Source organism: Schistocerca serialis, chromosome 8, assembly GCF_023864345.2.
Source record: "Schistocerca serialis cubense isolate TAMUIC-IGC-003099 chromosome 8, iqSchSeri2.2, whole genome shotgun sequence".
Taxonomy (NCBI): domain Eukaryota; kingdom Metazoa; phylum Arthropoda; class Insecta; order Orthoptera; family Acrididae; genus Schistocerca; species Schistocerca serialis.
Window position 1 is genome coordinate 119,963,714 of NC_064645.1, and position 26,689 is coordinate 119,990,402.

General features: G+C 43.4%; 1 long non-coding RNA gene across 2 annotated transcripts in view; it reads left to right on the forward strand.

Annotated features, from left to right (window-relative positions):
* The first annotated feature begins 588 nt into the window (after positions 1–588).
* LOC126416664 (uncharacterized) overlaps positions 589–26,689 on the forward strand; it is a 28,758-nt gene continuing 2,657 nt past the window's right edge. For both annotated transcript variants that reach the window (XR_007575491.1, XR_007575490.1), the window contains exon 1: positions 589–751. This is a non-coding gene — a long non-coding RNA (uncharacterized LOC126416664). The remainder of the gene's footprint in view (positions 752–26,689) is intronic.

The window sequence follows — 26,689 nt, forward strand, 5'->3', positions numbered from 1 at the left end:
CCGCAAATAATTTCGCCAGTCGTTAGGTTCGTCCTGCAACTCTCTCAGTAAATTTACGTGAGAAAACTGCTTTCGCTTTAGCAGCCACTGTCTACACCATTTTGCCCGCTTTCTCTGTTTCCTGCGGTTGGTCTGAATGTTTTTTGCAACACAAGTTGCGAACACAGACTACAACAGAACTTCCTCCATTTCTATATTTCAAAATAACTGAATTAAATGTTTGACGTTTACGGGGAGCGTAGTCGCTTGCCACTGATATTTCTTTTCTACACCGACAGATGGCGGGCGAATAGTAGATTGGGGTTTGTGTCGTGTGAACGCACCACATTTGCAGCGATCTTTTGCATGTACAGACATCTGCACCGATGTCTGCGCAGACAGATCGTTGCGTGTGGACCGGGCTTAAGGGAAAGTGTTATCGTAATATGGAAATGTTAATAGTCATTAGTCGGAAGAAAGAAAGAGCATGAAAAAAAATAGTGCTTTTAATATATGTAAAGCACGATCCTAATACAAGTACTTTTTCTGGTCGATTTCCGGCAGATGGAGTTGGTTAGACGAAATACGTGTCACAGTTGGCAACGCTGCCCCAAATTGACAAACATGATTTCTGATCTTGTCAAATCAGTGTCAAACAGAGTAGCCGAGGAAGTGCTATAGAGGTTTCGTTTGGGTAGATGCTAGATGATATGCGCGGTACGGATAACTACGGAATTCAGCTGTATACATTATTAGTGCTTGATGATTTAAGGTAAGGCTTCCCATGCGCCTCGTACTTTTTTGTGGCGAAGAAATAATGTCACAGTTGCACATGTCAGACGTGGCCGACTGCGTTCTTAACACATGAGCCTAAACATTGGCCGATTGAACAGTGGAAAAACGCTGTATGGAGTGACGAATCACGGTACACAATGTGGTAATCCGATGGCAGGGAGTGGGTTTGGCGAATGCCCGGTGTACGTCATCTGCCAGTGTACGTAGTGCCAACAGTAAAATTCGGAGGCGGTGGTGTTATAGTGAGGTCGTGTTTTTCATGGAAGGGGCTTGCATCCCTTGTTGTTTTGCATGGCACTATCACAGCACAGACCTACATTGATGTTTTAAGCACTTTCTTGCTTCCGACTGTCGAAGAGCAATTCGTCTATGGCGATTGCATCTTTCAACACGATCGATCACCTGTTCAAGATGCAAGGCCTGTGGGGGAGTGATTACACGACAATAACATCGCTGTAATGGACTGGCCTGTACAGAGTCCTGACCTGAATCCTGTGTAACACCTTTGGGATGTTTTAGAAGGCAGACTTCGTGCCCTGCCTCACTGACATAGATACCTCTCCTCAGTCCAACACTCCGTGAAGAATGGGCTGCCGTTCCCCAAGAAATCTTCCAGCGCCTGATTGAACGTATGCCTGCGAGAGTGGAAGCTGTCGTCAAGGCTAAGGGCGGGCCAGCGCCGTATTGAATTCCAGCATTATCGATGGGGGGCCACTAACTTGTAAGTCATTTTCAACCAGGTGTCCGGATACTTTTGATCACATAGTGTAGGTTGTTTGTGTGGGCCAGGAACTGAACAGTTACGCTGTTCGTGTCACGTTGATGGAGCATGGTGGTAGCATATCAGTAAAATAAAAGGCCAAGAAATGGGAAATTAAAACCTACAAAAATATCAAAAGTTTTAAGTTCGAAAGACTGCAATTTATTCTGCAGAAGGGTAATCCAGTGCACATGCCCACAAGTATCTGCAAATATGCAAGAACCCCCACAGAATTAATTTCTTTTAAACTAGGAAAACCTCTACGCAAAAGATCAAAACTTACCAATCTTTCAGGTTCTGAATCTGATGTAACTGCATTTTCCATGCGTACTGGACTACCACGTGACCATGCTGTTGATACAGATAATGCCTCCATTTACTAGCCAATACTGTTAAATATTTGTATTTCTTTATTGACCATGCAAATAGTAATTTAGTACATAGTTCGCACACAGTATGGGACAGATCAGGTTTTATATGGTAAATACATAGGCCTTATTAAGCTTTTGAAAAATAATTGAGTATATATTGCATATATCAGAAACATATTTTTAAAAACAAATAACACGATTGAAGGAATAGTATGGTTAAGAACATTTGATTATTTACACTGCTTTTTATGGTGTTCCAAAACTGAGAAACAGACCAGAAGCAGTGGTCGAGCATTTACTAAACTTTAAACTTACGTGCATATGGTATCCTGTTTCAGAAGAGATGGCATGTATTTGTACAACATACCAGTATCATACGCTACTACAGAAATATTTGTACGTGTGAACTCTTGACATGTAGGTTATGCTTCTGCATAATATGAGTGAAAAGTCACAGCTATTCTTGAAGATATTTTCTTCTGCTAATGTGCTTACTTTTGTGAAGATAAGTACTTCATAGATTCATAAACAAGGAAGGAACATAAGATGTTGGGACACTTAACTGTTGGTCTGGATTCAGCATCATTTATTATTCTGTTAATTGTTTTATTATTATTCTGTTAATTGTTTTATTATTATTCTGTTAATTGTTTTATTATTATTCTGATAATTGTCAACAAAAGCAAAACAAGGATAATGGAATGTAGTCTAATTAAGTCGGGTGATGCTGAGGGAATTAGATTAGGAAATGAGGAGTTTTGCTATTTGGGGAGCAAAATAACTGATGATGGTCGAAGTAGAGAGGATATAAAATGTAGGCTGGCAATGGCAAGGAAAGCGTTTCTGAAGAAGAGAAATTTGTTAACATCCAGTATTGATTTAAGTGTCAGGAAGTCATTTCTGAAAGTATTCGTATGGAGTGTAGCCATGTATGGAAGTGAAACATGGACGATAAATAGTTTGGACAAGAAGAGAATAGAAGCTTTCGAAATGTGGTGCTACAGAAGAATGCTGAAGATTAGATGGGTAGATCACATAACTAATGAAGTATTGAATAGGATTGGGGAGAAGAGAAGTTTGTGGCACAACTTGACCAGAAGAAGGGATCGGTTGGTAGGACATGTTCTGAGGCATCAAGGGATCACCAATTTAGTATTGGAGGGCAGCGTGGAGGGTAAAAATCGTAGGGGGAGACCAAGAGATGAATACACTAAGCAGATTCAGAAGGATGTAGGTTGCAGTAGGTACTGCGAGATGAAAAAGCTTGCACAGGATAGAGTAGCATGGAGAGCTGCATCAAACCAGTCTCAGGACTGAAGACCACAACAACAACAACAAACAATTGTTTTCTGTCGTTAATTTTTTTCTGCTAATTATAAAGTTCTTACTGAAGATAATTCCATGCAGCAGTAGGCTAATGACTGGATAGTGCCATGGTACCCAGTGACTGCTGGTACATTGTTTTTTTTGTGAAAGGATTTTTATGGGTCAACCGAAGTGACCAATTCCACCCGTCGGCTTTGACCCGTGATGTAAGGTGGTTGTGGTGTGTGTCGTCACGACGGCGCATGTTTGTAGGTGTCGTGTTGATGCAGTCGGCGGTGCTATCTGGTGGTGTTTGTGGGTTGTGTGTTGTATTGGGTTCATTTGAGTGGTAGATGAGGTGTTTTGTTGTGGTGCCGACTGTGTCTAGTGGAATATTTTGTGTTGAGTTGACGGTGTAGTTTTTTTTATGCCTAAGTTACTGTAGCGTTGTTTTCGGTTTGCTGTGTGTGAATTTTTTATATTACTGTTGTTATGTCTTTGTTAGGTATGGATATGACCCAGAAGATTAATAGTTTTTGGTTATGGGGGCTAATGGGCGACACTCTCTTGTCGCTTATAGAGTTCCTACAACTTTTCGGTCTTTGGGCAGAATTTGTGCGGCGTTTGTTGTACGGAGAACCTATGATGCTTACCAAAGTTCTGGTGTCGTGGACCAGGGACAGCTGTATGTGAAGATGTCGGAGGGATAATGTATGGCACTCCATATGTTGAGGTTCCTGGTGCAAGAAATCCAAGTTGGACATGCGTGAGATTGTGTTGATGAGTTATCATTTTTTGCTATCAATCCTCTCACAGTTTCTGTGACATGAGGTTGGTGTGAGTGAGCGAACGGTGCTTGGCTGGTATTCTTTTTGTCATGCGGTTTGTTCTGAATACATTAAATACAGGGGTAAGTGGGGTGGGCCTGGGGTGGTTATAGAGATTGACAAGTCGCAGTTTGGGAGGAGAAAGTATGGGAGGGGTAAGCCTGTGGTTGTTTTATGGGTGTGGGGAGCTGTGGTATTGGGGGCTGGGTCTTCAGAATGTGTTTTTAGAGTTGTTGAGCATTGTACAACAAGGGAGTTAGTGGGTTTGGTTCAGGAATATGTAGAAGAGGGTAGTACTGTAGTTTCAGATGGGTTTTCTTCTTATAGCGGGTTGGGTCGGGAGGGGTACCAGCATTTAGTAGTTAACCACAATGTCGAGTTTAAGAATTTTGAGAGTGGAGCCTGTACTAATACTATAGAGGGATTTTGCGAGGCTGTTAAATCTGTTATTGGGAGGGGGAAGAGGCGCTCTTCTAGCCTTCAGGCTCATGTAGATGAGTACTGTTGGCGGAAGAGCGTCCCTGAGGGCTGTTGTATTTTTAGAGATGTTTTAAGGCCTGTCAGTAAGATGTATAGGTTGAAGGTTGTGGGTTAGTTAGGTTTGGGAGGGAGGGGGGTGGGGGTGTTGGTAAGGTTTGGGGAGGTTGGTGGGTGTGGGGTGGTCGTGGTTTTTTGATTATGCCTTGGAGGATTTGTTTTGTTGTAGTTTTTTTAGTTGTAGTGTGTGATTCTGATTTCTTTCGTTTTGTTTTTGGTTATTATTTGTTTAAAGGGCTTTGATTTGTGTGTGTGTGTGGGGGGGGGGGGGGGGGGTCTGGCCTAGAGGGCAGTGCCAGAGCTTTTTTGTGGCAAGTTGTTTACTTTTGTTTATTTTTTGTTTGTTTAGATCGTTGGTTGTGTGTGTGTGTGTGTGTGTGTGTGTGTGTGTGTGTGTGTTAGATTCCAGTGGATATTGTTTTCAGTTGATTTTGGGAAGGTTGTGGTAGTTTTATTTTATCGTTTGGTTTAGTGCTTGTGTTTTTTAATTTGTCCCCACCCAGAAACCCCTAATTTCCCCTGCTTGTCCCGTTAGTTTCATTATGTTTTTGGAGAAATATATGTTTGATGGTTTTTCGATCTATTTTTCTGTTTGTTGTCATGTTTATGTAATGATGTCATAGTCGTGATATGGGAGTTGTTGTGAATGGTCGTTTCTGCCAATCATTGCTCAAAGCTGATGGGTGGAATCGGATGTTTCCGTTAACCCATTTTTGTAGCATGTGTTAGTGTATTTAATTTTTCATTTATGTTATCCAGCTGTTTCTCCCATTTCAGATTTATTTATTTATTAATTATATGTTCACTAAAAATTTTATAGATGTTGCAGGATTGAGTTTCTTTGCAGTGTAGGAACTGAGTCACTGGTTCTTCAGATATTTATTACTAGCCACTTAGTTCTGAACCACTGTGTTAAGTATTGTATTAAATCCACAACTTTTTTAAGTGTCTTCATGGTGTGACTTAATTGGGGTATTTATGTCATCTGCGAGAAGTACTGTGGCCCCATTAGTTACATTTTCTGCTAGATTGTTAACTTAAGAGATTGAAAAGAATGAACACAAGAACTGTCCTTTAATGTTCTCATCTAATTTTTTTGCACTTTGTTGTATAAATTAGAAATGTTGTATGTTTTTGTATCTTAGTGTTCAATTTGAGGGATTTGTTGTTGATCATGGAGGTAAGACTGGACCAGTTGTTTGGTAGGCCTGGCATTCCATAGTTACTTAGTTTCTGCAACAGAATATCATGATCAGTTACATCAGAAGCTTCACCAAGGTCAAGGAGTATGCCGGAAACGTGCTGTTTTTGTATAGGACGGCAAAAACAGCTGACAGGGTTGATCTGCAAGTTTGAAATCCACATTGTGAATCACTTATCATCCCTTTATTTAGGAAGGCTGTTAATCACCTAACAAACAGTTTCTCAAGCATTTTGCTGAAGCGCAAAAAAAACTCCTATAGTTTGCAGCTTCACACGTCTTCTGTTCTTGTACAGTGGTGTTACTTTTGCAATTTCCAGATTTTTAGGTAATATGCCACTCGTGCCTGACGAATTGTGAATATGTTCTACAATGAATACACTTGCTTTGATGATAATATCTGGTATTTCTTCAGCACCCAAGATATTTTTATTGGGTAGTTGTTTATAACTTTAAATAATTCCTCAGGTGTTATAGTAGGCACGAAATGTATTCTTGTGCAGATTTTTGAATCTGGTTGTAGTTTATTCTGTTGGTTTGTGTATTGTTATGTTTGGTAAGTAGGTGTTGTGCTATATTTGAAAAGTATCTTTAAAATTTACCAGCCACTACAGTGGGGTCAGTTGTTGTACTGTTTTTTTCCATGAAGTTCCTTGTTGTAGTCTAACGAACCACTTGTTTTTTTAAATGATTTTCAAAAGTACTGGTTATACGAGTTGGATTAGTTACAGCTGGTTTTAAGCCAAGGCCTTCAGCAAATCCTCGACTTCACCTTTAAATTTATTGGATTTGGGGAAATTAGTGTTAGTCTTAACGCATGATTATATTTATCTGGAGGATGTTGAAATTTTTCGTTAACTCTATGGTATGATAATAAAAAACTTTATTAAAATTTGGTGGTCTATATATACAGATCACAATATTTTGATTTGACAACTGTCTCATTCTGTGTGAGAGTTGTCAAATTTCATTATATTGGAGGATTATATATTATCAACACATATGCAGCTAACAGAGTGCTTGAGAATTTACAAAATTTGGCAACTAATTTGAACTGTTCTAACATGTCTTTATTCAACCAGTGCTCAGTAAAGCATGAAACAGAAATCACTCATATTGTTTAGCAAGATTTTTATTTAATTCAGTTTGTTGGAGGGAGACTGAACATTGTAGTGGATCAATTTGAAAAAAGAAGCAATAGAGAATGTATTGCTTCTTCCCTGACCTCTTACTTTTTGTATATGTAGCATTGTTAGCCGTTACAAATTCTCCTTGCCAGCTGGTACTCTGGATCCTGTCTTTCTTGTGCTTTGATGCTTCTAATAGTAATCCACCTGTTAAGTCTTTCTTTCATCTTAGGCACTCATACTTCACCCCCGAGGGAGCACGCCACTCTGTGGCAGGTTCGTGCTTGGCCACCATGGGCCCCGGCCTTTGCAGAATCTTTTCCCTTCTGTGTTGTATGTCTATCCTCTTGCTACTCTTTTTCCCCTCCCTTGGAGAAAATGTCTGGTGTGTTATTGGAATGATCCACATTGTGTGTCGCTGACATAAGAACAGTCTCATCACTGTAATTTGTTCCCTTTTCCTTTATTTGTTTCCCTTCTTGTCTCATTCCTCCGTTTCAGAGTTAGAGATTACTCTTTTTCATCTTCCTCCCTGTGCACTCCTGATGGCCAGCCCATACCTCTGACTCATAACAGGTGCCTGGGTAATTCCTAGCCCTGGGTTGACAGGCACAGGCCAGGCCCAGGGAGGGGTGATTGCCTGAGCTGCTACCTTACCATATTGCTGATTGGTCCCTCTGTCAGGTGTTTGGAAAATGTGAGCTGAGGTGTGAACAATCACCTAAGGTGGGTGCGCGCCCTTGTGAAGGTCTCCCCCCAGTTGGAAGGAGTGGCCATTGGAGATGCTGGCAATCATGGGGTATTTTCTTGCAATGAGCCAATCATCTTCACAGTCAACGTCTACGAAACGTAAATGGAATGAGGATAATGATTCAAAGACACTGCCAGCTGTACCACTGTTCCCCATGGTTTCATGTAATGAAGACAGTCAGTGCTTCACAACGATAAATCCGTTTACTATTCAGAAAGGTGTTGATGGTATTGCTGGCCCTGTGAAATCATGCTCTCATTTATGGAATGGCACTTGCTTACGGAGACAACTTCTGATTCTCAAACCCAACAACTGCTTGCTGCCTTGCTTCTACACAGCTATTCTGTTTGTGTCAAGGACAGTAGAACTCTGAATTCTTCCCATGGTGTTACCTACACTAGGCTGCTCGATAGTCTGACACAGGCTGAAATCCAGTCTTAACTCTCTGATCAGAGTACCATTGCTGTCCATCGGGTGATGAAAAAAGGTAGATTCCTCCTTAGTGCCCATCTGCACTCTTTTTCTCACCTTTATAGAATCGTGCTTCCATCCAAGGTCAAAGCAGGCTGCGAAATTATCACAGTCCAACTGTACATTCCGAACTGAATGCGCTGCTACCAGTGTCATTGTTTCAACCACACTAGAATGTATTGTCGACACGTAGCCAAATGTGTAACATGTGGTAGGGATGTGCATGAGGGTGATTATGCACCACCTCCTCCCCACTGTATCAACAGCAATGGTGGCCACACCACCTTCTCTGGGGATTGTTCCATGTATCTTAATGAGCAGGCTGTCCAGAGGATTTGGGTAAAGGAAAAAGTGCCTTACCCAGTCGGCTGCAAGCTATTGTCAAGCCGCAAACCCTGTGTTCTCCCGTCTGGCACTTACAGTTCTGTTCTTGCTACCTCTCGCTCCATGGAGGACATGGCCACACAGCCATGTGATCTTACATTCAGCTCCGAGTTTGTGAAATCATCCAGTGTCAAGATAGCATCACCATCCCTCCATCCAGCTGTACAACAAGCTATCAAACTCTCGCCTCAAGGGGCGAAGCTACCAGATACACAAAGGGGGGATCCAGAAAGGACAGAAGGAGTACTCCTGTGAAGACATCCTATATCCCTCCAACCAACCGATACCTGTGTCTTCCTCTGCTAACCGGAAAGGCTCAAAGAAGTCCAACAAAGGTAAACAATCTTCTCCTTCGCAGACTTGAAGACGGTGCTCCTTGATGGTGTTGCCATGTTATACCTTAGCCTGTCCGGTCTCCGTGTCACCGGTGCACACCACCACCTGTTTTTCTGCATTGGACTCCACAGACCAACAGCACAAGCAAGCCAATGCTTCTGTGGTCCTCATGGAGCAGGATCCTTCTGCTTCTGTGCCCTGTAGCTGTCTCGCAGACTGTCACTCAACAGCCACTGAGGTGACCCCTTCACTTCTTCCTCCTCATGATTCTCATCCAATGAAACGTTCGTGGCCTTTGGCCCCACAAAGGGGATTTATGGCTGCTTTTAACATTGCAGTGTCCCTTTGTACTCTGCCCTCAGGAAACAAAATTGCTTCCTCATGACTGCTTTGGGTTCTCACGTTTCTTCCCAGTTCGTTTTGACCTTCCCCCTGAAGGTGGCATTCCATCTCATGGAGGCATCATGCTGCTCATACAGGATGACATTCATAATCAACCCATCCCCTGACTATGCATCTTCAAGCTTTTGCAGTTTGCCTTTTCCTTGCTCACCTGAAGTTTTCCTTTTGTACCATTTTCATCCCTACATCATTCAATGTCACCAGGGCAGACTTCCTTCAGCTTATTGGGCACCTACTTCACCCATTTCTGCTACTTGGTGACTTTAATGTGCATCATCTCATTTGGGGCTCTCCCAAAACCTGTCAGAGAGGTGCCCTCTTGGCTGATCTTCTTAATCAGCTCAACCTCTTCTGCCTTATCACTGGAGCACCCACATTCCTTTCTGACTCCCACGCACCTATTCCCATTTGGACCTATCCTTCTGCACTGCCCGGCTTGCCCATCGTCTTGGGTAATCTATTCTTTCTGACACCTACTTCAGCGACCATTTCCCATGTGCTATCCATCTGCCGACTCCTACCCCACATGCGTGCACACCAAAATCGCTGCTTACTAAGGCTGACTGGTGGCTTTACTCCTTCCTGGCGAACTTTGAAGAACAAGATAACCTCAGTTGAGATAACCAGATGGTATGTCTCACAAACATTATCCTTACCACTGCAGAACATTCCATGCCTCGCACTTCCTCTTTACCACACTGTGTCCCAGTCCCTTGGTGGACCCCTCTCCTCCCCCCCTCCCCTGCGGCTCCCACACCTTCTCCTCTGGGCGCTGCTCCCCCTCCCCAGCCGGAGAAGTGTCCCACTCCTTCGGCGTCTGCCGGTCAAGGGCGCCTCTCCAGAGATGCCCCTTCCCGGCACCTTCCAGGTCAAAGGTCTGCTGCCGCGCGGCGACCGCGAGAGCCGCGGGCTGTGGGCCCGCAGGTCACCCGGTCTCTTTCTGTTCCTGATATTGCTGCAGCTGGCTCCTTTATGCCACACAGCCCTCCTCGTTCTCAGCCTGAAAAGAAGAAGAAACATAAGTCCCGGGACAAAGAGCCTCTGGTGTCACCGGAGGTCCCTTCCCCGACTTCACAACCGGATTCTGACCTGTCGTTCATGGATGTCGCCCCCTCCTTGTCGGTGACGGGTGGGGACCCTGCGGTATGACTGGTTTTAGCGTGTTCCGCCCTCATTTAACCCATCATTCTGTGGTTCTCCAATGGAATTGTAATGGCTACTATCGTCACCTTCCGGAATTGAAATCCCTTCTTTCGTCCTACTCTGCAGCTTGTGTGGTTCTCCAGGAATCTCATTTTACTGATGCTCACTCACCGACCCTCCGTGGGTTCCGTGTTTTCTGTCGAAATTGGGTCGGACCCTTGCGGGCTTCTGGTGGCGTTTGTACGTTGGTCCGTACAGACATTGCTAGCACGTGGATTCCTCTCCAAACTACATTGGAAGCGGTTGCTGTTAGGGTCCACTTAGACCCTGCAGTCACAGTTTGCAATCTTTATCTCCCTCCTGACAGGACACTTACACCTGCTGCCTTAACCACCCTTCTTCAGCAACTTCCTCCTCCCTTCCTCCTCCTTGGGGATTTTAATGCTCATCATCCTTTGTGGGGCAGTGCTCTTCCATCTCGACGAGGTCTTCTTATAGACCAATTTATTGCAGACCACGACCTGTGCCTTCTTAATGATGGCTCCCCTACTCATTTCAGTGCTGGTCATGGTACCTTTTCTGCCATTGATCTTTCTCTTTCTTCTCCCTCTCTCCTCCCTTCATTAAACTGGTCGCCACACGACGACCTTTGTGATAGTGACCATTTCCCGTTGATTATCACGCTCCCTTCCCACTCCCCGATGGACAGATTACCTCGTTGGTCTTTCCATCACGCCGATTGGCCTCTATACACTGCACAGGTCGAGTTTTCTCCCTCTTTGTCGGGTTGTATTGATGACGTCCTACGTGACGTGTCTGACGCGATTGTTCGTGCTGCTAACCTTGCTGTCCCGCGCTCATCTGGACCATTTCGTCGCCGGCAAGTCCCGTGGTGGAGTACGGCCATTGCCATTGCCATCCGTGATCGCCGTCGAGCTTTGCAACACTTCAAGAGGCACCCATCCGTAGCCAGCCTTACTACCTTTAAACGCCTTCGCGCTAAAGCCCGTTATTTAATCAAACAGAGCAAGCGGATATGTTGGGAATGATTCGTTTCTTCCCTTGGTTCCACTGTCCCTCTGTCACGGGTATGGGCTACACTTCGCTCTCTCCAAGGTTGCCATCGGCAGTCCACCCTCCCAGGCCTTCACCTCCCAGATGGCATTTGTACGGACCCATTAGTTCTCGCAGAACATCTTGCGACCCATTTTGCAGTGGCATCAGCGTCAGCCTCCTATCCAGCTGCTTTCCTTCATCAAAAACAGCAGGCTGAAGCTCTCACCTAATGTTTCACCACTTGTGAGCCAGAATCTTACAACGAACCTTTTACTGAATGGGAATTTCTTTCTGCTCTATCTTCTTCTCATGATACGGCCCCTGGCCCAGATTCCATTCATAACCAACTGCTTCAACATCTCAGTGCTCCACAACGGCAACATCTTCTTCGGGTGTTTAACCGTATCTGGCTCCAGGGTGACTTCCCTTCTCAGTGGAGGGATAGCATTGTGGTTCCTGTCCTTAAGCCTGGTAAGAACCCCCTATCTGTTGACAGCTATCGTCCAATTAGTTTGACCAATGTTGTTTGTAAGTTACTTGAACGGATGGTAGCCCGTCGGCTCACTTGGGTCCTCGAATCTCGGGATCTATTGTCCCCTTACCAGTGTGGCTTTCGAGAGGGACGATCTCCAATCGATCATTTACTTCGCTTGGAATCCGCAGTTTGGCAGGCTTTTTCCCAGCGCCGCCATTTGGTTGCAGTGTTTTTTTGACCTTCGCAAGGCCTATGACACGGCCTGGCGCCATCACATCTTACTAACCCTTCATCAGTGGGGTCTTCGGGGCCCACTCCCGATTTTTATCCGCCAGTTCCTGCTCCATCGGTCATTCAGAGTTCGAGTTGGTACTGCTTTTAGTTCTCCACGGACCCAGGAGACGGGCATCCCACAGGGTTCTGTCTTGAGTGTCCTTCTTTTCCTCATTGCTATCGATGGACTTGTGGCCTCTGTCGGTCCCTTGGTCGCTCCTGCCCTGTATGTGGATGATTTCTGCATTTGGGTTAGTTCCTCCTCGATGGCATCTGCAGAACGGCAGCTCCAGGTGGCTATACGGCGTGCCTCTGCATGGACCCACTCACACGGGTTTCAATTCTCTCCTTTAAAATCGCGGGTGGTCCACTTCTGTCGCCGTACTACGGTCCACCCTGATCCAGAGCTCTATCTCGACGCACGACGATTGCCTGTGGTCCCACAGTTTCGTTTCCTGGGTCTTCTTTTCGACAACAAGCTCACTTGGCTGCCCCATATCAGACATCCTGAAGGTAGGATGTTTCGGTAAACTCAATGTCCTTCGCTTCCTTGCCCACTCCTCTTGGGGTGCGGACCGTTCCCTCCTCCTCCGTCTTTATCGTGCTCTCGTTCTGTCTCATTTGCACTATGGTTGTCAAATTTATGGTTCAGCTGCTCCTTCCACACTGCACGTGCTGGATCCAGTCCACCATCATGGTATCCGTTTGGCCACCGGTGCCTTCCCTACTAGCCCTGTTGATAGTCTCCTGGTTGAAGCTGGGATCCCCCCCCCTTTCTGTTCGGCGGTCCCAGCTTCTGGTGTCTTATGCCCTCACTATCCGTTCTTCTCCCACTCACCCTTCCTATTCTATCCTGTTCCCAGACCATGGACGTCGCCCACCCGACTCCCGCCCTCGGGCGGGTTTACCGGTTGGACTGCGCCTTGCGTCTCTTCACCGTCATTTTCAGCTTCCTTCTTTGTCCTGTCTTCCTCGCTCCCTCCCCTCCACCCCTCCTTGGTTAGTTCCTCGGCCTCGACTTCGGATGGATCTCCGCCGCGGACCGAAAGATTCCATCCCCCCGGTGGTGTTCCGTACCTTTTTCCGCCAAATTTTATGGGAGTTTCGGGATGCTGTTGTTTTTTACACTGATGGCTCTAAATCTGCTGATCATGCTGGGTATGCCTTCACGTCCTCTGTTGGAACGGAAAATCATCTGCTGCCACCTACATGTGGGGTGTTTACTGCGGAATTGATGGCAATTTCCCGGGCCCTTACCTTTATTAAACAATCCCAACACAATCGCGTTCTGTTATGTACGGACTCGATGAGTGGCCTTCTTGCTATTGACCGGTGTTTTTCACGCCATTCATTGGTCTCTGCCATCCATGACCATCTCGCTGATATTCACCGTGCTGCTTGTTCTATTGACTTCCTTTGGGTCCCTGGCCATGTGGGTATCCCGGGTAATGAGCTCGCTGATCGTTTGGCTGGGGGGAGCAGTTACTTACCCCCCGTTTTCCGTAACCCCTCCTGCAGCGGATTTACGGCTTCACATCAAATCCCACTTTGCACAGTCATGGGCCAATTCTTGGGAGGCTACTCCACTGTCTAATAAACTTCGTGCAATTAAGGTGACCCCAGGCCCATGGCGTTCTTCCTTTCGCCTCTCCCGAAAGGACTCGACTACACTGTGTCGTCTCCGCATTGGCCATACCAGGCTGACCCATGGTTTTCTTTTGCGTGATGAGCCACCCCCGCTTTGTGGTTGTGGAGCCTTCCAGTCAGTGGCCCACATTTTGGTTGAATGCCCCCTTCTTTTAGCTCTGCGTGTTAAGTACAGACTCCCCCACACTTTACCTTTGATGTTGGCTGACGATTCGCGGATGGTCTCTCTGGTTCTCGGTTTCCTTCGGGAGAGTGGTTTTTATTCTCAGTTTTAAAGTTTTTAATCTCTCTCTGGTGTTGGGGCAGGATGGTGAGTGTTTGGGTTTCTCCCACTGTAGGCAGTGTTCAGAGATTCCCGATTCACCTCCCTGACTGGAATCCTCTTTTCTTCCCCTTTTACTCTGTTTTTACCCCTTCTTTTTAAGGCTTGGTTAGTCTTTCTATTCCCATACGTACTTTCTGCATTATAGCAGTTGTACCTTTTAAGTCACAGGTGGTCTTGCCTATGCTGCTTCAGCATAGTATTGGGTTCGTTTCTCTTGCCAACTTCCCTCATTTGTTTTTACCAATGACAACGTGACTGCCCTTTTACGTTTTTCCGTTTTATTGTTCTGACTTTTCTGAGATGTCTCGTTAGCAGAATGGAGTATATTTGAAACAAGGGACTGATGACCTCGCTGTTTGGTCCCTTACACCTCAAACAACCAACCAACCAACCCAAGTAGGAAGCAGCCATGTAAACCGGTAGAAAGCATCCACGACAACCAAGATGTAACGGTTGCCTTTCTTTGTCCAGGGCAATGATCCAATATAGTAGATAATAACTTTATCAAGGGGATACTGCTGCCACTGTGAGTGTAGAAGCCCACGAGAGACCCCGGAATCTGGCTTTGCATTTTTGCCGAGATCACACTGCCCAACAAATTGCCTAATGTCGTGATAAAGAGAGCCACACAAAATGTTCATGGATCCTGGCAAAGGTCTTATACAGGCCCAAATGGCTGCCAAGAACAGATTCATGATAATACCGGAAGACCATCAGTACTAACTCAGTAGGCAAACACAGCCTCCATTCTCAATCATCACTACCCTGCTTACTCAGTACTCCCAGTTGGAGGCAATAACACGGCACTGAAACCCCAGCCATGACCCTTTCTCGAATCGGACAACAACACAGGTTCTGCGCCTGCTTCTCTCTAAGCCCACCAAACGGGTTAGGAAGGTTGTACAAAATTGCCCCATCACTTGTGTCCTGTTAGCCTTGATTCTGACCTTCCTGGGAGTCAGTATACACATAAGACTCAGAGCATCGGCAGTTGATTTATCTGAGCCTTTAATATGTCTGACTTGAAAACAAAAGGCAGATATACGGACTGCCCAATGTGCAATTTGGCCAGTCTTCCTTGGCCTAGCCAAGACCCAACTTAATGCTTGGTTGTCCATCTCTAATACAAATTCTTCATGCTCCAAATAGAAATAAAACTTTTCCAAGGCAAAAACAACGGGCAGAGCCTCTAATTCATATACAGAATAGTTGGATTCAGGAGCAGTCAGTCGCCGTGAGGCCTAAGCTAGAGGTCACCTCTCCCCTTCATGTTCTTGAAGTAAAACTGCCGCTACCCCAGTGTGACAGGCATCGGTATGTACCACAAATTTACTATTAGTCTGGCATAGCCAACAACGGGGGATCAGTAATTGCAGTCTAAATATGTACCAAGGCTCTCTGCTGATTTTCTCCCTGTATGAAATCGCTATTCTTCTTCCGAAGATCATTACGGGGGGCTGCAAGATGGGCGAAATCAGCAATGAATTTACAGAAGAAATTCTCCATGCCAATGAAGCGAGCGACATCTTTCTTATTTTGGGGAGGGGGAAAATCCCATAAGGCCTTGGTTCCATCGTGGTCGATGTTTACACCTTTTGCAGATACCACATGGCCTGAGAAAGAAATCTGTTGTTTGCACAAGGTGATCTTAGATGATTTCATGGTGAGGCCAGCCGAACGCAACCTTAGGAAAACGTGCTCCGGGTGAACAAGGTGTTCATCAAAGGTGTGACTGTAGATAACTAAGTCATCTAAATAGTTGTGGACACAGATGAACTTGAAGTCCCCTAAGACCACATCCAACAAACGGGACAACACAGCCGCACCAGTGGCCAACCATAAAGGGACATGGTTGAACTCAAATTCCAATCTGTGCAAAACGCTGTCACAGGCTTAGATGACTCTGCTAGGTGGATCTGGTAATATGCCTGATTGAGATATAAGATGGTGAACGCATTAGCACCAGCAAACCACGTAAAGCAATTGTTCAAATCGGGCAAGGGAAACGACTCCAACACCACTTTTTCATTAAGCCTCTGGTAATCAATGAAAATCGCTACCCTGGTCTTCAGGCACTGGAAATGCAGGCAAAGCATAGGACGAAGTTGATGATTTAATCACCCCCTCTTGTAGCATCTTATTGATTTTTAACTCTCAAAATCTTCATCTTTGGTGGAGAGAGACATAAGGGGCCTGATGGACAGGCACACTATTAGTTAATTGGATGTCATACTTAAGAATCTCTTGTCTCCCCCAACTTATCCTATAAGACCTGAGGATAGCGCTCAAAGACCTGGTTGAGAGCCTGCACTTGATGTGCCATAAGACAACCCATGTCAGCCTGCACATTGTGAACTTAGCTCACATTCCCTGCACAAGACCACTGGCACGAACACAGAGACAGTGGTAAGGTGCAAACTTAAAACAAGACACTCCCAGCATAATTGAATACCAAACCAGCATGCTGGATGAAATCACACCCGAGCAACAAAGGAACCCTCAAATTCTTAGCTACGAAAAATCTAAAAGGCCATGAGAATTTATCGACGTGCAACCACCCGCACACTTCCCCTACTAGAGGTAACTCTCGGCCATTGGTGACCCAACATCTGTGAACTGGTGACTGTGGAGACAAAAACCTGCACAAATGTCTATATTCTATGTACCAGTCATAATCAGCTAAGGATACGGTACTAACCGAATCCAGCAATGCACACACTGGTTCCTGTCCTACCCTAGCACAGATAAAAGGGAGTGCTGGAACACGCGTCGTCTGAATGGCTTTACAATTAATTTGCCAGTTGGTACTCTCACCCCTTTTTCCCATCCTCTCATCAGCTATTTGAGCGAGGGCTCCTAAGTACCGGACAACCCCCTACTAAATGATCAACCACATGGCAACGGTGGCAACGGCAGCAACACCGAGCTACTGAATTAGAACTGGTATTAATAGAGTTACTATATGTTGGTGCCTCAGATATTACTTTCCCTTGTGCAGCGGAATGCTGTTCATCCACCCAAGAAATAGCATGAATAGAATCAACTAAATGTAGAAACTGTTCCATAGAGCAAGGGCGCTGTATAAGGTTCAACCTGGCGCGATCCTGTACCTGCATGCCTTCCAACATATGTTCGATACAATCAAAGTCTGACACACGCTTATCCCACGCCACTACGGCTGCGCGAACCCTCTCAAAATGTTGCACTTAGGTTTCGTTACACGCTTGACCTTCCAATAACGTTCCTGCTCTAATTTGACGTGCACGCTTGCCAAGGGCCTTCTATTAATAATACACTGACAGCGCTGAACTAAGGTACCCTGTTGTTCCAATTCCTCGGTGATCATGCTACTAAGCACACCCTTGGCCATCAGATATAATAATGCTAATATGACAGACTGTGGAACATGCAACGCATCAGCGTGAATCCGGAGACGGACTAACAACCACAGGAGGGATTGAATTTGGCTAAAATTTTCGATATACAAGACAGTTATAGCTTTCAAGACATTCATAATTGGATTAAATAACTTGGAAAATAAACTCGAATATTCTTCATTACCCTTCATGCGTGACTTCACTCATATTTTCAGGCTTAGAATTAGTACTTAAACCTCCCCCTCTTAAAGCAAGCGCTACGGCGCGTGACTGCAAACCTCCAGCAACACCAAACAACTTAGTTCTGAGAACACCCATTGCATCATTGACATTGATTGAAGCGATATCTGATAAACAATTACAGTAATGGGCTAAATGCACCTGCATGTGACAAATTTGTTTATGCGTCAGCTGAGAGGACGCCAGAAATTCAATTGTCCGACCTACATCACTTAAAGCTGTTTCGATATTCGACAAGAAGTCACCTATCTTGCTAACGATGTCTGTCGGTAGGGCAATGGGAGTGTCAACCGCTGCACGAAGCATGGCCACCAAATCACACATTTCCATCTAGGAGCAGCTGGCACATACGGAGTTCATACATCAACTGCTCTTTCCGTAAAAAAGTTTTGCCGGGAAAGCTCGAAGACTCATGTTCCGTAACTTCCTGAAACAGGCAGACAAGTCTCAAAACACAATAATGACAATTTTACCGCTTACTAAGCAAGGACTACCAACCATAGGAGAGGATAGGAAAAGCAAACCCCCACTCCCTTCTGTTTCTGCTACCAAGTGATATGCGATTAATGAATCGTACCACACTTAGACACCATATCTTAAATACCATAAAAGAGAAGCGGGATGGAATCGTGGTTGGAAGTCAGACTTCATAATTAAGACAATTAATTGACACTATGCCTTTAAAAAGAAATTTGAGAATTACAAATTGTGGATGAGCTACTAGTTAGATACCCAATGTACTGAGTACTCAAACAGTCCCTTATTAAGAAAACAGAATTACTGACAAACTTCAGAAATTCAAACTCCCATATAAGATTTCCCTGAAAATACATGTAATAAAACAATTACATGTAACAGGTGATTCAATGACACTTGAACACTAGTGCTAAGCTAAGATCCAATTACATAACATGACAGGACCACTTAAATAGGAAAAACTACAGCAGAAACATTGATCTTTAAAAAATAAATGTTCACATGCTCAGATGTGTTAATAAAACAAATATTACTAGAAAAGGTTGCACAAGGATCTCAGAAGATGCTGTGCAGTTTAAGGTTCAGCCAGTTGCCAGTCCCTAACATTTAAGGAAACTTGTTCATATACGAACAGGTTACATAAAATATGTATTTATATAAACACCAGCTTAAACCGCCTTGCTGGAAGGAAGATAAGTACTAAACTTTGGAAGGCAATATGTGAACAACTCCCGGTAGTGGCCAGGTTCTTAAACACTGCCAAGCCTAGACCTCAGATGACATTTCACTCCCCGCCAAGGCGCTGGCACAATCAAAAGTTTCTGCCCGAATCACAGACATTCCAATAACTCTGAAACATAGGAACACTCGACAGAACCTTCAACTCACTTACACATGGACAACTGTATTAATAGAGTGCAGGCTTCAAAAACGGCAACATAAAATCATTTGATTGCAAGAGACACAAAGCACTAGTAAAACTCCTGAGAAAGCTTTCAAGTAACGGCCACCATTTAGCTAGGCCAACTGAACTCTTCCACATCATCTTTAGGTTGCACTATGAAAGTCTTACCATAATAGTAAGTTTAAATGGCTCTGAGAGTGTTAGTGAACAAACACAATTACGACGGCTTACTTCATATCAGGTACACAATACGAGGGAGTGGGTTCCACAGCTTCACCACTTCCCTTCAAATTTTGTTCCCAGCGAAGTCGCAGAACTTGTATCTCCAAGCTGCCTGTGTCGGCAAAATGCCCAACCAATTTCACACCTTAACATGTAACGGTCATCATGCTCGTTCGGCAGACTTTGACACTCGTCTCCCTGTGAAGTCACAAGATCTCCAGTGTTACCTGTCGAAGGCTAACAATTAACTCGCTTCACCCGCCAACCCGAAGATGAGACACGTGAAAAGCAAAGATAACTTAGCTCAACCACAATTGGTCACAAAGATACATGAACAAAATAACACTGGCGCCAGCTCGCCATGGCTCTCTTTCTCTTGCGGGCAAGCACTTTCTGCTTAATATGATCAACTACATCTGGGCAGAAGGCAGGTTTCCCGTTTCCCAAACACTGGCGTGAGGCCACTGTCATGCCCATACCTAAGCCCGGTAAGGACAAACACCTTCTATTTAGCTATCACCCCATTTCTCTCACCAGCTGTATTTGCAAGGTGATGGAATGTATGATTCATGCGTGGCTGGTATGGTAGCCCCAGACTCGCAGTTTATTAATCACTGCAGAGCGTGGATTTTGAGCACATCATTCTGCAGTTTGTCCACCCATGTCATAAATGGTTTTCTTGTGGAAATCTGACAAGGGCTGTGTTTTTTGATTTGGAGAAAGCCTACGGCACCTACCAGAGGACTGGTATCCTCCATACTCCCTACACGTGGGGCTTCCCTAGCCGCCTGCCCTGTTTCCTTCAGAAATTTTAAAAGGCCGAGTTTTCTCGGTATGTGGTATGTGTGGGTTCTGCCTTGTCGGACACCTTTATCCAGGAAGACCTTGTGCCACAGGGTTCTGTCCTGAGCGTCATCCTCTTTGCTATCGCCATTAACCCCATAATGGCCTGTCTCCTGCCGGGCATCTACAGCTCTCGGTGACAATTTTGCCATGTATTGCAGTTCTCCATGGACTTGTCTCATTGTGTGGCATCTTCAGCAGTGTGTCAATTGTCTTTACTCATGGAGCATTGACAATGGCTTTCGTTTTTCCACTGACAAAACTGTTTATATGAAATTCTGGCGGCGCAATTGGTTTCTTCCACTATCCTTACATCTTGAGCCTGTTGCTGTTCCATTTGTTGGAACTAGAAATTCCTGGGGCTTGGGTTAGATAGGAAACTTCCTTGGTCCTCCCACATGTTGTACCTGGCAGCCCATTGTACGCAGTCCCTCAATGTCCTTTGTGTCCTCAATGGCACTTCCTGTGGTCCAGATCAAACCATCTTCCTCTGTTTACACCGGTCCCTTGTCCATTCAGTACTAGTCTACGGGTGTTTCGTTAATGCACCTGCACATCTGTCCCTCTTAAACCATCTCAATACTATCCACCATTGTGGCATCTGTTTGGCCACTAGTGACTTTCACACTAGCTCATTTGAGAGTCTATATGCAGAAGCTGCTGAACTACCTCTGTCCTACTGCCATTCTCCTCAGCAGATATGCATTCCGTTTGTCTACCATGCGTGGCCACCTATCCTATGCTCATTCTTCGAAAGTTCCTTTGATCGCCAGTATGGGGCGCATCCCTCTTCTGTTACCTCCTGGAGTTCGCTTTCGGCTCTTGTTCCGGCAGCTTAACTTCACGCTACCTGCAACTTTCCCGGTGGGTGACAATGCTTTACTATCTTGGCTTTTTGTGGCAGCCAGTGTTCACCATGGCCTTCAATAATTTCCTGAGGACACTATTCCAGCCTCGCTCTATCACCTTCAGTTTCACTACCTTCGCTTGGAACTTTGCGATAGTACCTTTTTGTACACTCATGGCTCTTGGACTGACAGTGCTGTCAGGTGTGCGTTCATCATTGGTGACCCCATCTTTTGATATTGGTCCTCTGGCACACTGCTCATTATTTATAGCCGAGCTCTTCGCCCTGTCTGAGGCCACAGCGTACATCTGGTGACACACACTTTTCAATTGTTCTCTGCTCAGACTCACTCAGCACCATTCAGAGTTTATGTGCGCTGTACGCTGCCCATCCATTAGTTCAGTGGGTCCAGGAAAACTGTCACTTGCTCACTCTTGGTGGAGCCAATGTGATGTTTATGTGGGTTCCTGGTCATATCGGTCTGCCAGGAAACGAGGCTGCTGACACTGCTACCAGGGCTGCAGTCCTTGTACCTTAGCCCACTAGTTCCTGTATTCCCTCCAATGATCTCTGTGTTGCTGTCTGTCAGAAGGTGGTGTCCCTTTGGCATTGCTATTCATGGGAATGAGCTCCAGCTTATTAAGCCACTCCCAGTGGCTTGGATGTCCTCATCTCGGTCCTCCCGCCAGGTCGTGGTCATTTTAACTAGGTTGCTTATTGGGCACTCTTTTTAGTAATTGTCATTTGATAGGTGATGGTCCCCCACCGCTTTGTACACATTGCCCCCAAGTTTTAACTGTCCATCAGTTTCTAATAGAATGCCCATTTTTTAACTGTTTACGTTCCCACTTGGGTTTGCCGTCTGAGTTATCGGCTGTTTTATCAAATGACATGCGGACTGTCGACCATGTTCTACTTTTTATCCATCAAGGCAATATGGCGAAGGCCATTTAATTGTCAGTTTTGGACCTCCATTTCTGTATGATGTCTTCTGTAGCCCTTTCTCCACCTCCCTGCTTTTAGCTGTCTTCTCTTATGTCAAGTGGGACTGACATACAGTAATTTTTTAACTCCTCTGTTTCTTCATGTTCTGTAGTTTTGACTTGGGCACGTATGACCCCAGTTGTTTTTGCCCCTTCAAACAAAACAAAAACTCATACTTTACTGGCTTTTACTCTGTTTTTATTGCTGGTGAAACACAGACGTCTTCAGGCAGACTTTTTGGTTCAAGGATGGCTGCAGTTGTTTTGTACAACTGATAATTTTAATTAATGAAAGAAACTCCTTCCCATTCCATTTTTTGTTCAAGTGAGAATTGTGATTTGTGAATTTATCACTTGTTAGTCATTCAATTTCATAGTTTATCCCTGCTTTTGTTCCATGATTGCAAACTGTTTGCTGTTTGCACTAAAGTATTGTTAACTGTTCTGATTTGTTTGTTCATATATTCTTTACCAAAATTTTTAGGAATTAGGCATAAAACTAATTTCTCGTGTTATGAAGATGAACACTAAGTAAGATATTATTGATGTTTTTAAGAATGTTGTCATATATGTTTTTAGTATCATTGAACTAACATTGATATAACAGTATCACTTGCAGTCAGGCCTTCTGTTAACCATATGAGAAATAGGGGCTTCTGCCTCAAACCAGAAACCACTGAGGCTAAAAGTGTTTATATTTTTTATTAAAAAATTTTGCAGAGGGGAGCATTGGCTTAATAATAGTTTGAATGCCATACTTTGATTAGATTTTTCACCACTATGTTTCTGCAGCACCTGCCCTTACTTTTGCTCACTATTAGATCTTCCAGTTTCCGTACTGTATATCTTGATGTGCAACTGGGTTTTAAATGTTTAGACGCTTTGTAGTCCAGAACACTGTTGGTATTTTTAACCACAGTTTCGTGTGTTGTTCTGTTTCTGCTGGTTTGCATGTAAACATTGTCTTTAATTAACTTCCTTAAGTGATGTTTCATTACATTTATTCTGACTTTTATGTTGAATGTATTTAAATATAATGTACTGAAGATTTTCCTATGACTGTAATTTACAGAATTTTTGAAAATAATAAAGGGTGTAGTCTGTATTTTATACGATAGCTGTTCTTGCAATGTGTTCATTTGTACTAGCTTTGAAGCCTTTTTTCTCCTTAGTGTAAGACTGATTTTGGATTAATATTGCCACTCTATAAAATACTTTTTTTGTGCATTGATTTTTGACAGTTTTAGCTGGATTCTTACAAATTAGCATAGGCATTCGTGTTTTGAAATCAGTACATTAGCAGAGTACGAAGTTACGAACATATGTAATGAAAATATAATACATTAATTAACAGAACATGTCAGAAATCACCCATGTTTATGTGAATGTTGTCGGTCTGTTATCATAAAATAGCTGACTCAGAACAGATTTGTATGGATACTCTGTAGTAATTGTTTTGCACTACTGGGTGTCGCACTTCTGTTCCAGATAGTGTTTGGAGTCAGCTCAAATGTTTGATACCACTCATTGGCATTGACATAGTGATGTTTCTTCTGGAAATCCTGGAATTCTCAGGGAATTAAATTTTACCTGGAAAAAATTGGGGAAATCTCAGGGAATTTCAGGAGTTTCATAAGGTCTCAAGGAATGCAACATTTTAACCTAGCATTGAAACTGAATTTTATTGAGTTTTATAAATCAAAAATTTTAAAATATGTAATACTGCAAAGTGCATTAATTACATGAATATTATTACATATTAATTAATGATGCTTAAAAACTCCAGTTGAACTACTGCTTATGGCTGGCATATAGCTCAGCTGAGAGGAAAGAAGTCATTGTGGCATGCTGCCCCCCCCCCCCCCCCCGTCTGCTCTCCATATTAATTTATCAGGAGCTTCTTTACTCTGTCTTTCTCCTCCACACGCCTTTTTTAGGACATTTTTTCCCCAAGTTTGAGTAGCCATCCTGCATTGAGCCATGATGTCACTTGTTTACAATATTAAGCCAATAAGTATCCAGAGATTAAATATTGTCTATAGGCCCATGCCAGACAATACTTCAAATTGTACTATGTTTGCCAAATATTTGACAGTGTATGGTACCATTTGATGTGCTTCTCAAATTTAGAGTGAGTTTGTCAGAAGTTTTCACTGATGGGAATATCTGACAAGATGGTGGACATTTTTTATGTTGATACTTTGCTGGATATATTTGGCGAAAAATAGTTTTATTACAATTTATCTTACTGTATAATGAGTTTCCACAACTATGGAAACTGAAATTGTGGTTAAAAATAAATTAGCAGTGACAGTTACCAAAATGGTAGAGTTGTCACATCTTTCCCAGCATGCATTACACAGGGGAAATTTGTGAAAGAATAAATATTATACACGCAGCATACAAGGAGGAGTGCAATAAAATATAACATATGAGCGCTTCAGTTCTTCCACGGATGATGTAAGCTATATGCCCCTGGATGATGTAAGCTATATGCCCTCACAGTCATAATATTTTAATGAATTGTTATTAGGGGCAGAGGAGAATAAATTTTCGCTGAGGGTACTTTGTCACTCAGAGGACAAAATTAGCTCTTAAACAAGATATTAAATGTTTCACTGTCCATTCACAGGAAGCTGATGTAATAATCAGATTTTCTGTGTAACATTCTCTTTAACAGGTTGTAATGTATATATTTTTCTCTCATTCTAAATCATTTCCAGGAACAGATCCTTGTTTTGTTTCTTCTTCTTTTTCTTCTTCTTCTTGAATACTCACAGTTCCAAAGTCAATTTTAGAAATGCTTTAAGTGTATTTTTAGCCTTTCTTACTAGAATCAAAATATAGCATGCATGAATACTGTTTACTTCAAAAGTGAGTTTAAATTGACATACTTTGTTGGTATGTGTACACTGTATGTGCTTGACAAAAAAGCTCAGTCATTTACAAGGGTGTAGTGCTAGTCTTAGTAACTGGAGAACACTAAGATTGGAATTCATGTGAACTGCGAATTGTAAGTGCAATTGAATTTTATATTGAATAGTAGCTCAACAATTTTATTTTTTGAAATGAAATTTTTGTTTACCGTGGTAATTACATTTGGTGATCAGATGTTCTGTTGTCTTAGTTCTATTTATTGTATCCCTTCTTTTATTTCTAGGTAAATTCTCTTGTTTTTAATAAGGTATATGGTCTATGGTATAAGGATTGTTTGGTTTAGTTTACTTGTAATCTTGCTGTGTTATTTTTTGCAACAGAGATTCAAAATTAACCTTCAGTAGTTCAGTTTTATGGGCTGAGATAGGGTGTGTTGTATAAACTACTAAATTTTTGCAACTGTTTGGTGTTGTTAAGGGATACTGTAAATATCACATGTATGAGAATAGTAAGAGATTTACGAAGAGGCTATGTCGTCACTCTTCCAATGGCTACATGTGGTAGTGTTGCCAGGATAATTTGCAGCAGTCTGTCAGATGCCGAACATGGTTTGACAGCTTGAGACTGTCTTTGTTATAGTTCTGCTGACATACTAGTTTTGTTAACAGCTCTCATTCAAATACACCATGCATGAAACTGATGGTTCTGAAAGTAGGGTAATTGAATTTTTTTTTTAAAAAAAAAAAAGGATGTGGGCGAATCTATTAAGTAGAGGTGATCATCAGGAGGGCTAAGGGTGATAATGGAAGTAGATAAGTCATGCTTTGGTAAGAGGAAGAGTGGTGGAGGCCGTAAAAGATGTTGGTTTTGGGTTTTTAGAGCCGTTGTTTCTGACGGGGATTCTGATGTTCATTGGGTGGTTCTTGCAGCAAGCATATTCTGAAGTCATTAACAGCGGAAAAGGCTGTGTAACAGAGGGGTGTACTATTATGTTAGATGGGTTTGCTTTATATAAGGAGATGGGCAACAGGTGAAATAATCCCCTTTTCGTGAGCCATAATAAAGAATTTAAAGACTAAGACTGGGACCTTTGCTAATACTATTGTGGGATTTGGGGGGAGGGGGCGTCATCAAATTTGTTGTGGTGGTGATAGGTGCTATTCTGTCTTACAAGCTCATCTTGGTGGGTATTGCTGGTGGTAAAAGTGTACTGCAGATACGTATTTTTCAGGTATTTGTGTAGTTAATGGACAAGTTGTACAGGCTCTGGCTTGTGAGTTAAATAGGAGTGGGTGGCAGGTTTTTTGTTGTTTGTTTCTATTTGGTAGGATGGGGTGTGGGTTAAGTTGGGTGGTAGTGTGTTTTTGTGTTTGTTTTTTAAATGGAAAGGGTGACGTTTGGAATGAGTTTCTTTCATGTATTGCATAGTTTTCTGTTGACTATGGTGTGTGTTCTTATTGTTTCTGTGTTTTTAAATTGGTTGGTGAATTTTGTTATTTTATTATTGTTCACACCATTTTTTCATTGTTTTGTGCTATCTGTGTTTGAGTTGGACCTCTGATGAGGAATTTGGTGTCTGGTAAGTTTGATTCTTGGTTTTGTTGAAGTTGTTTTTGTTGTGAGAGTTTAGGCCTCTCTGTACCAGTATTTAAAGTTGAATTATATAGGTCAACTGGCGTTGTCAATACTGCCTGTTGCCAGTTTCCATTGTTTTTCGCTATGTGTGTCAGTCTTGACTTTTGATTTTGTTTGTA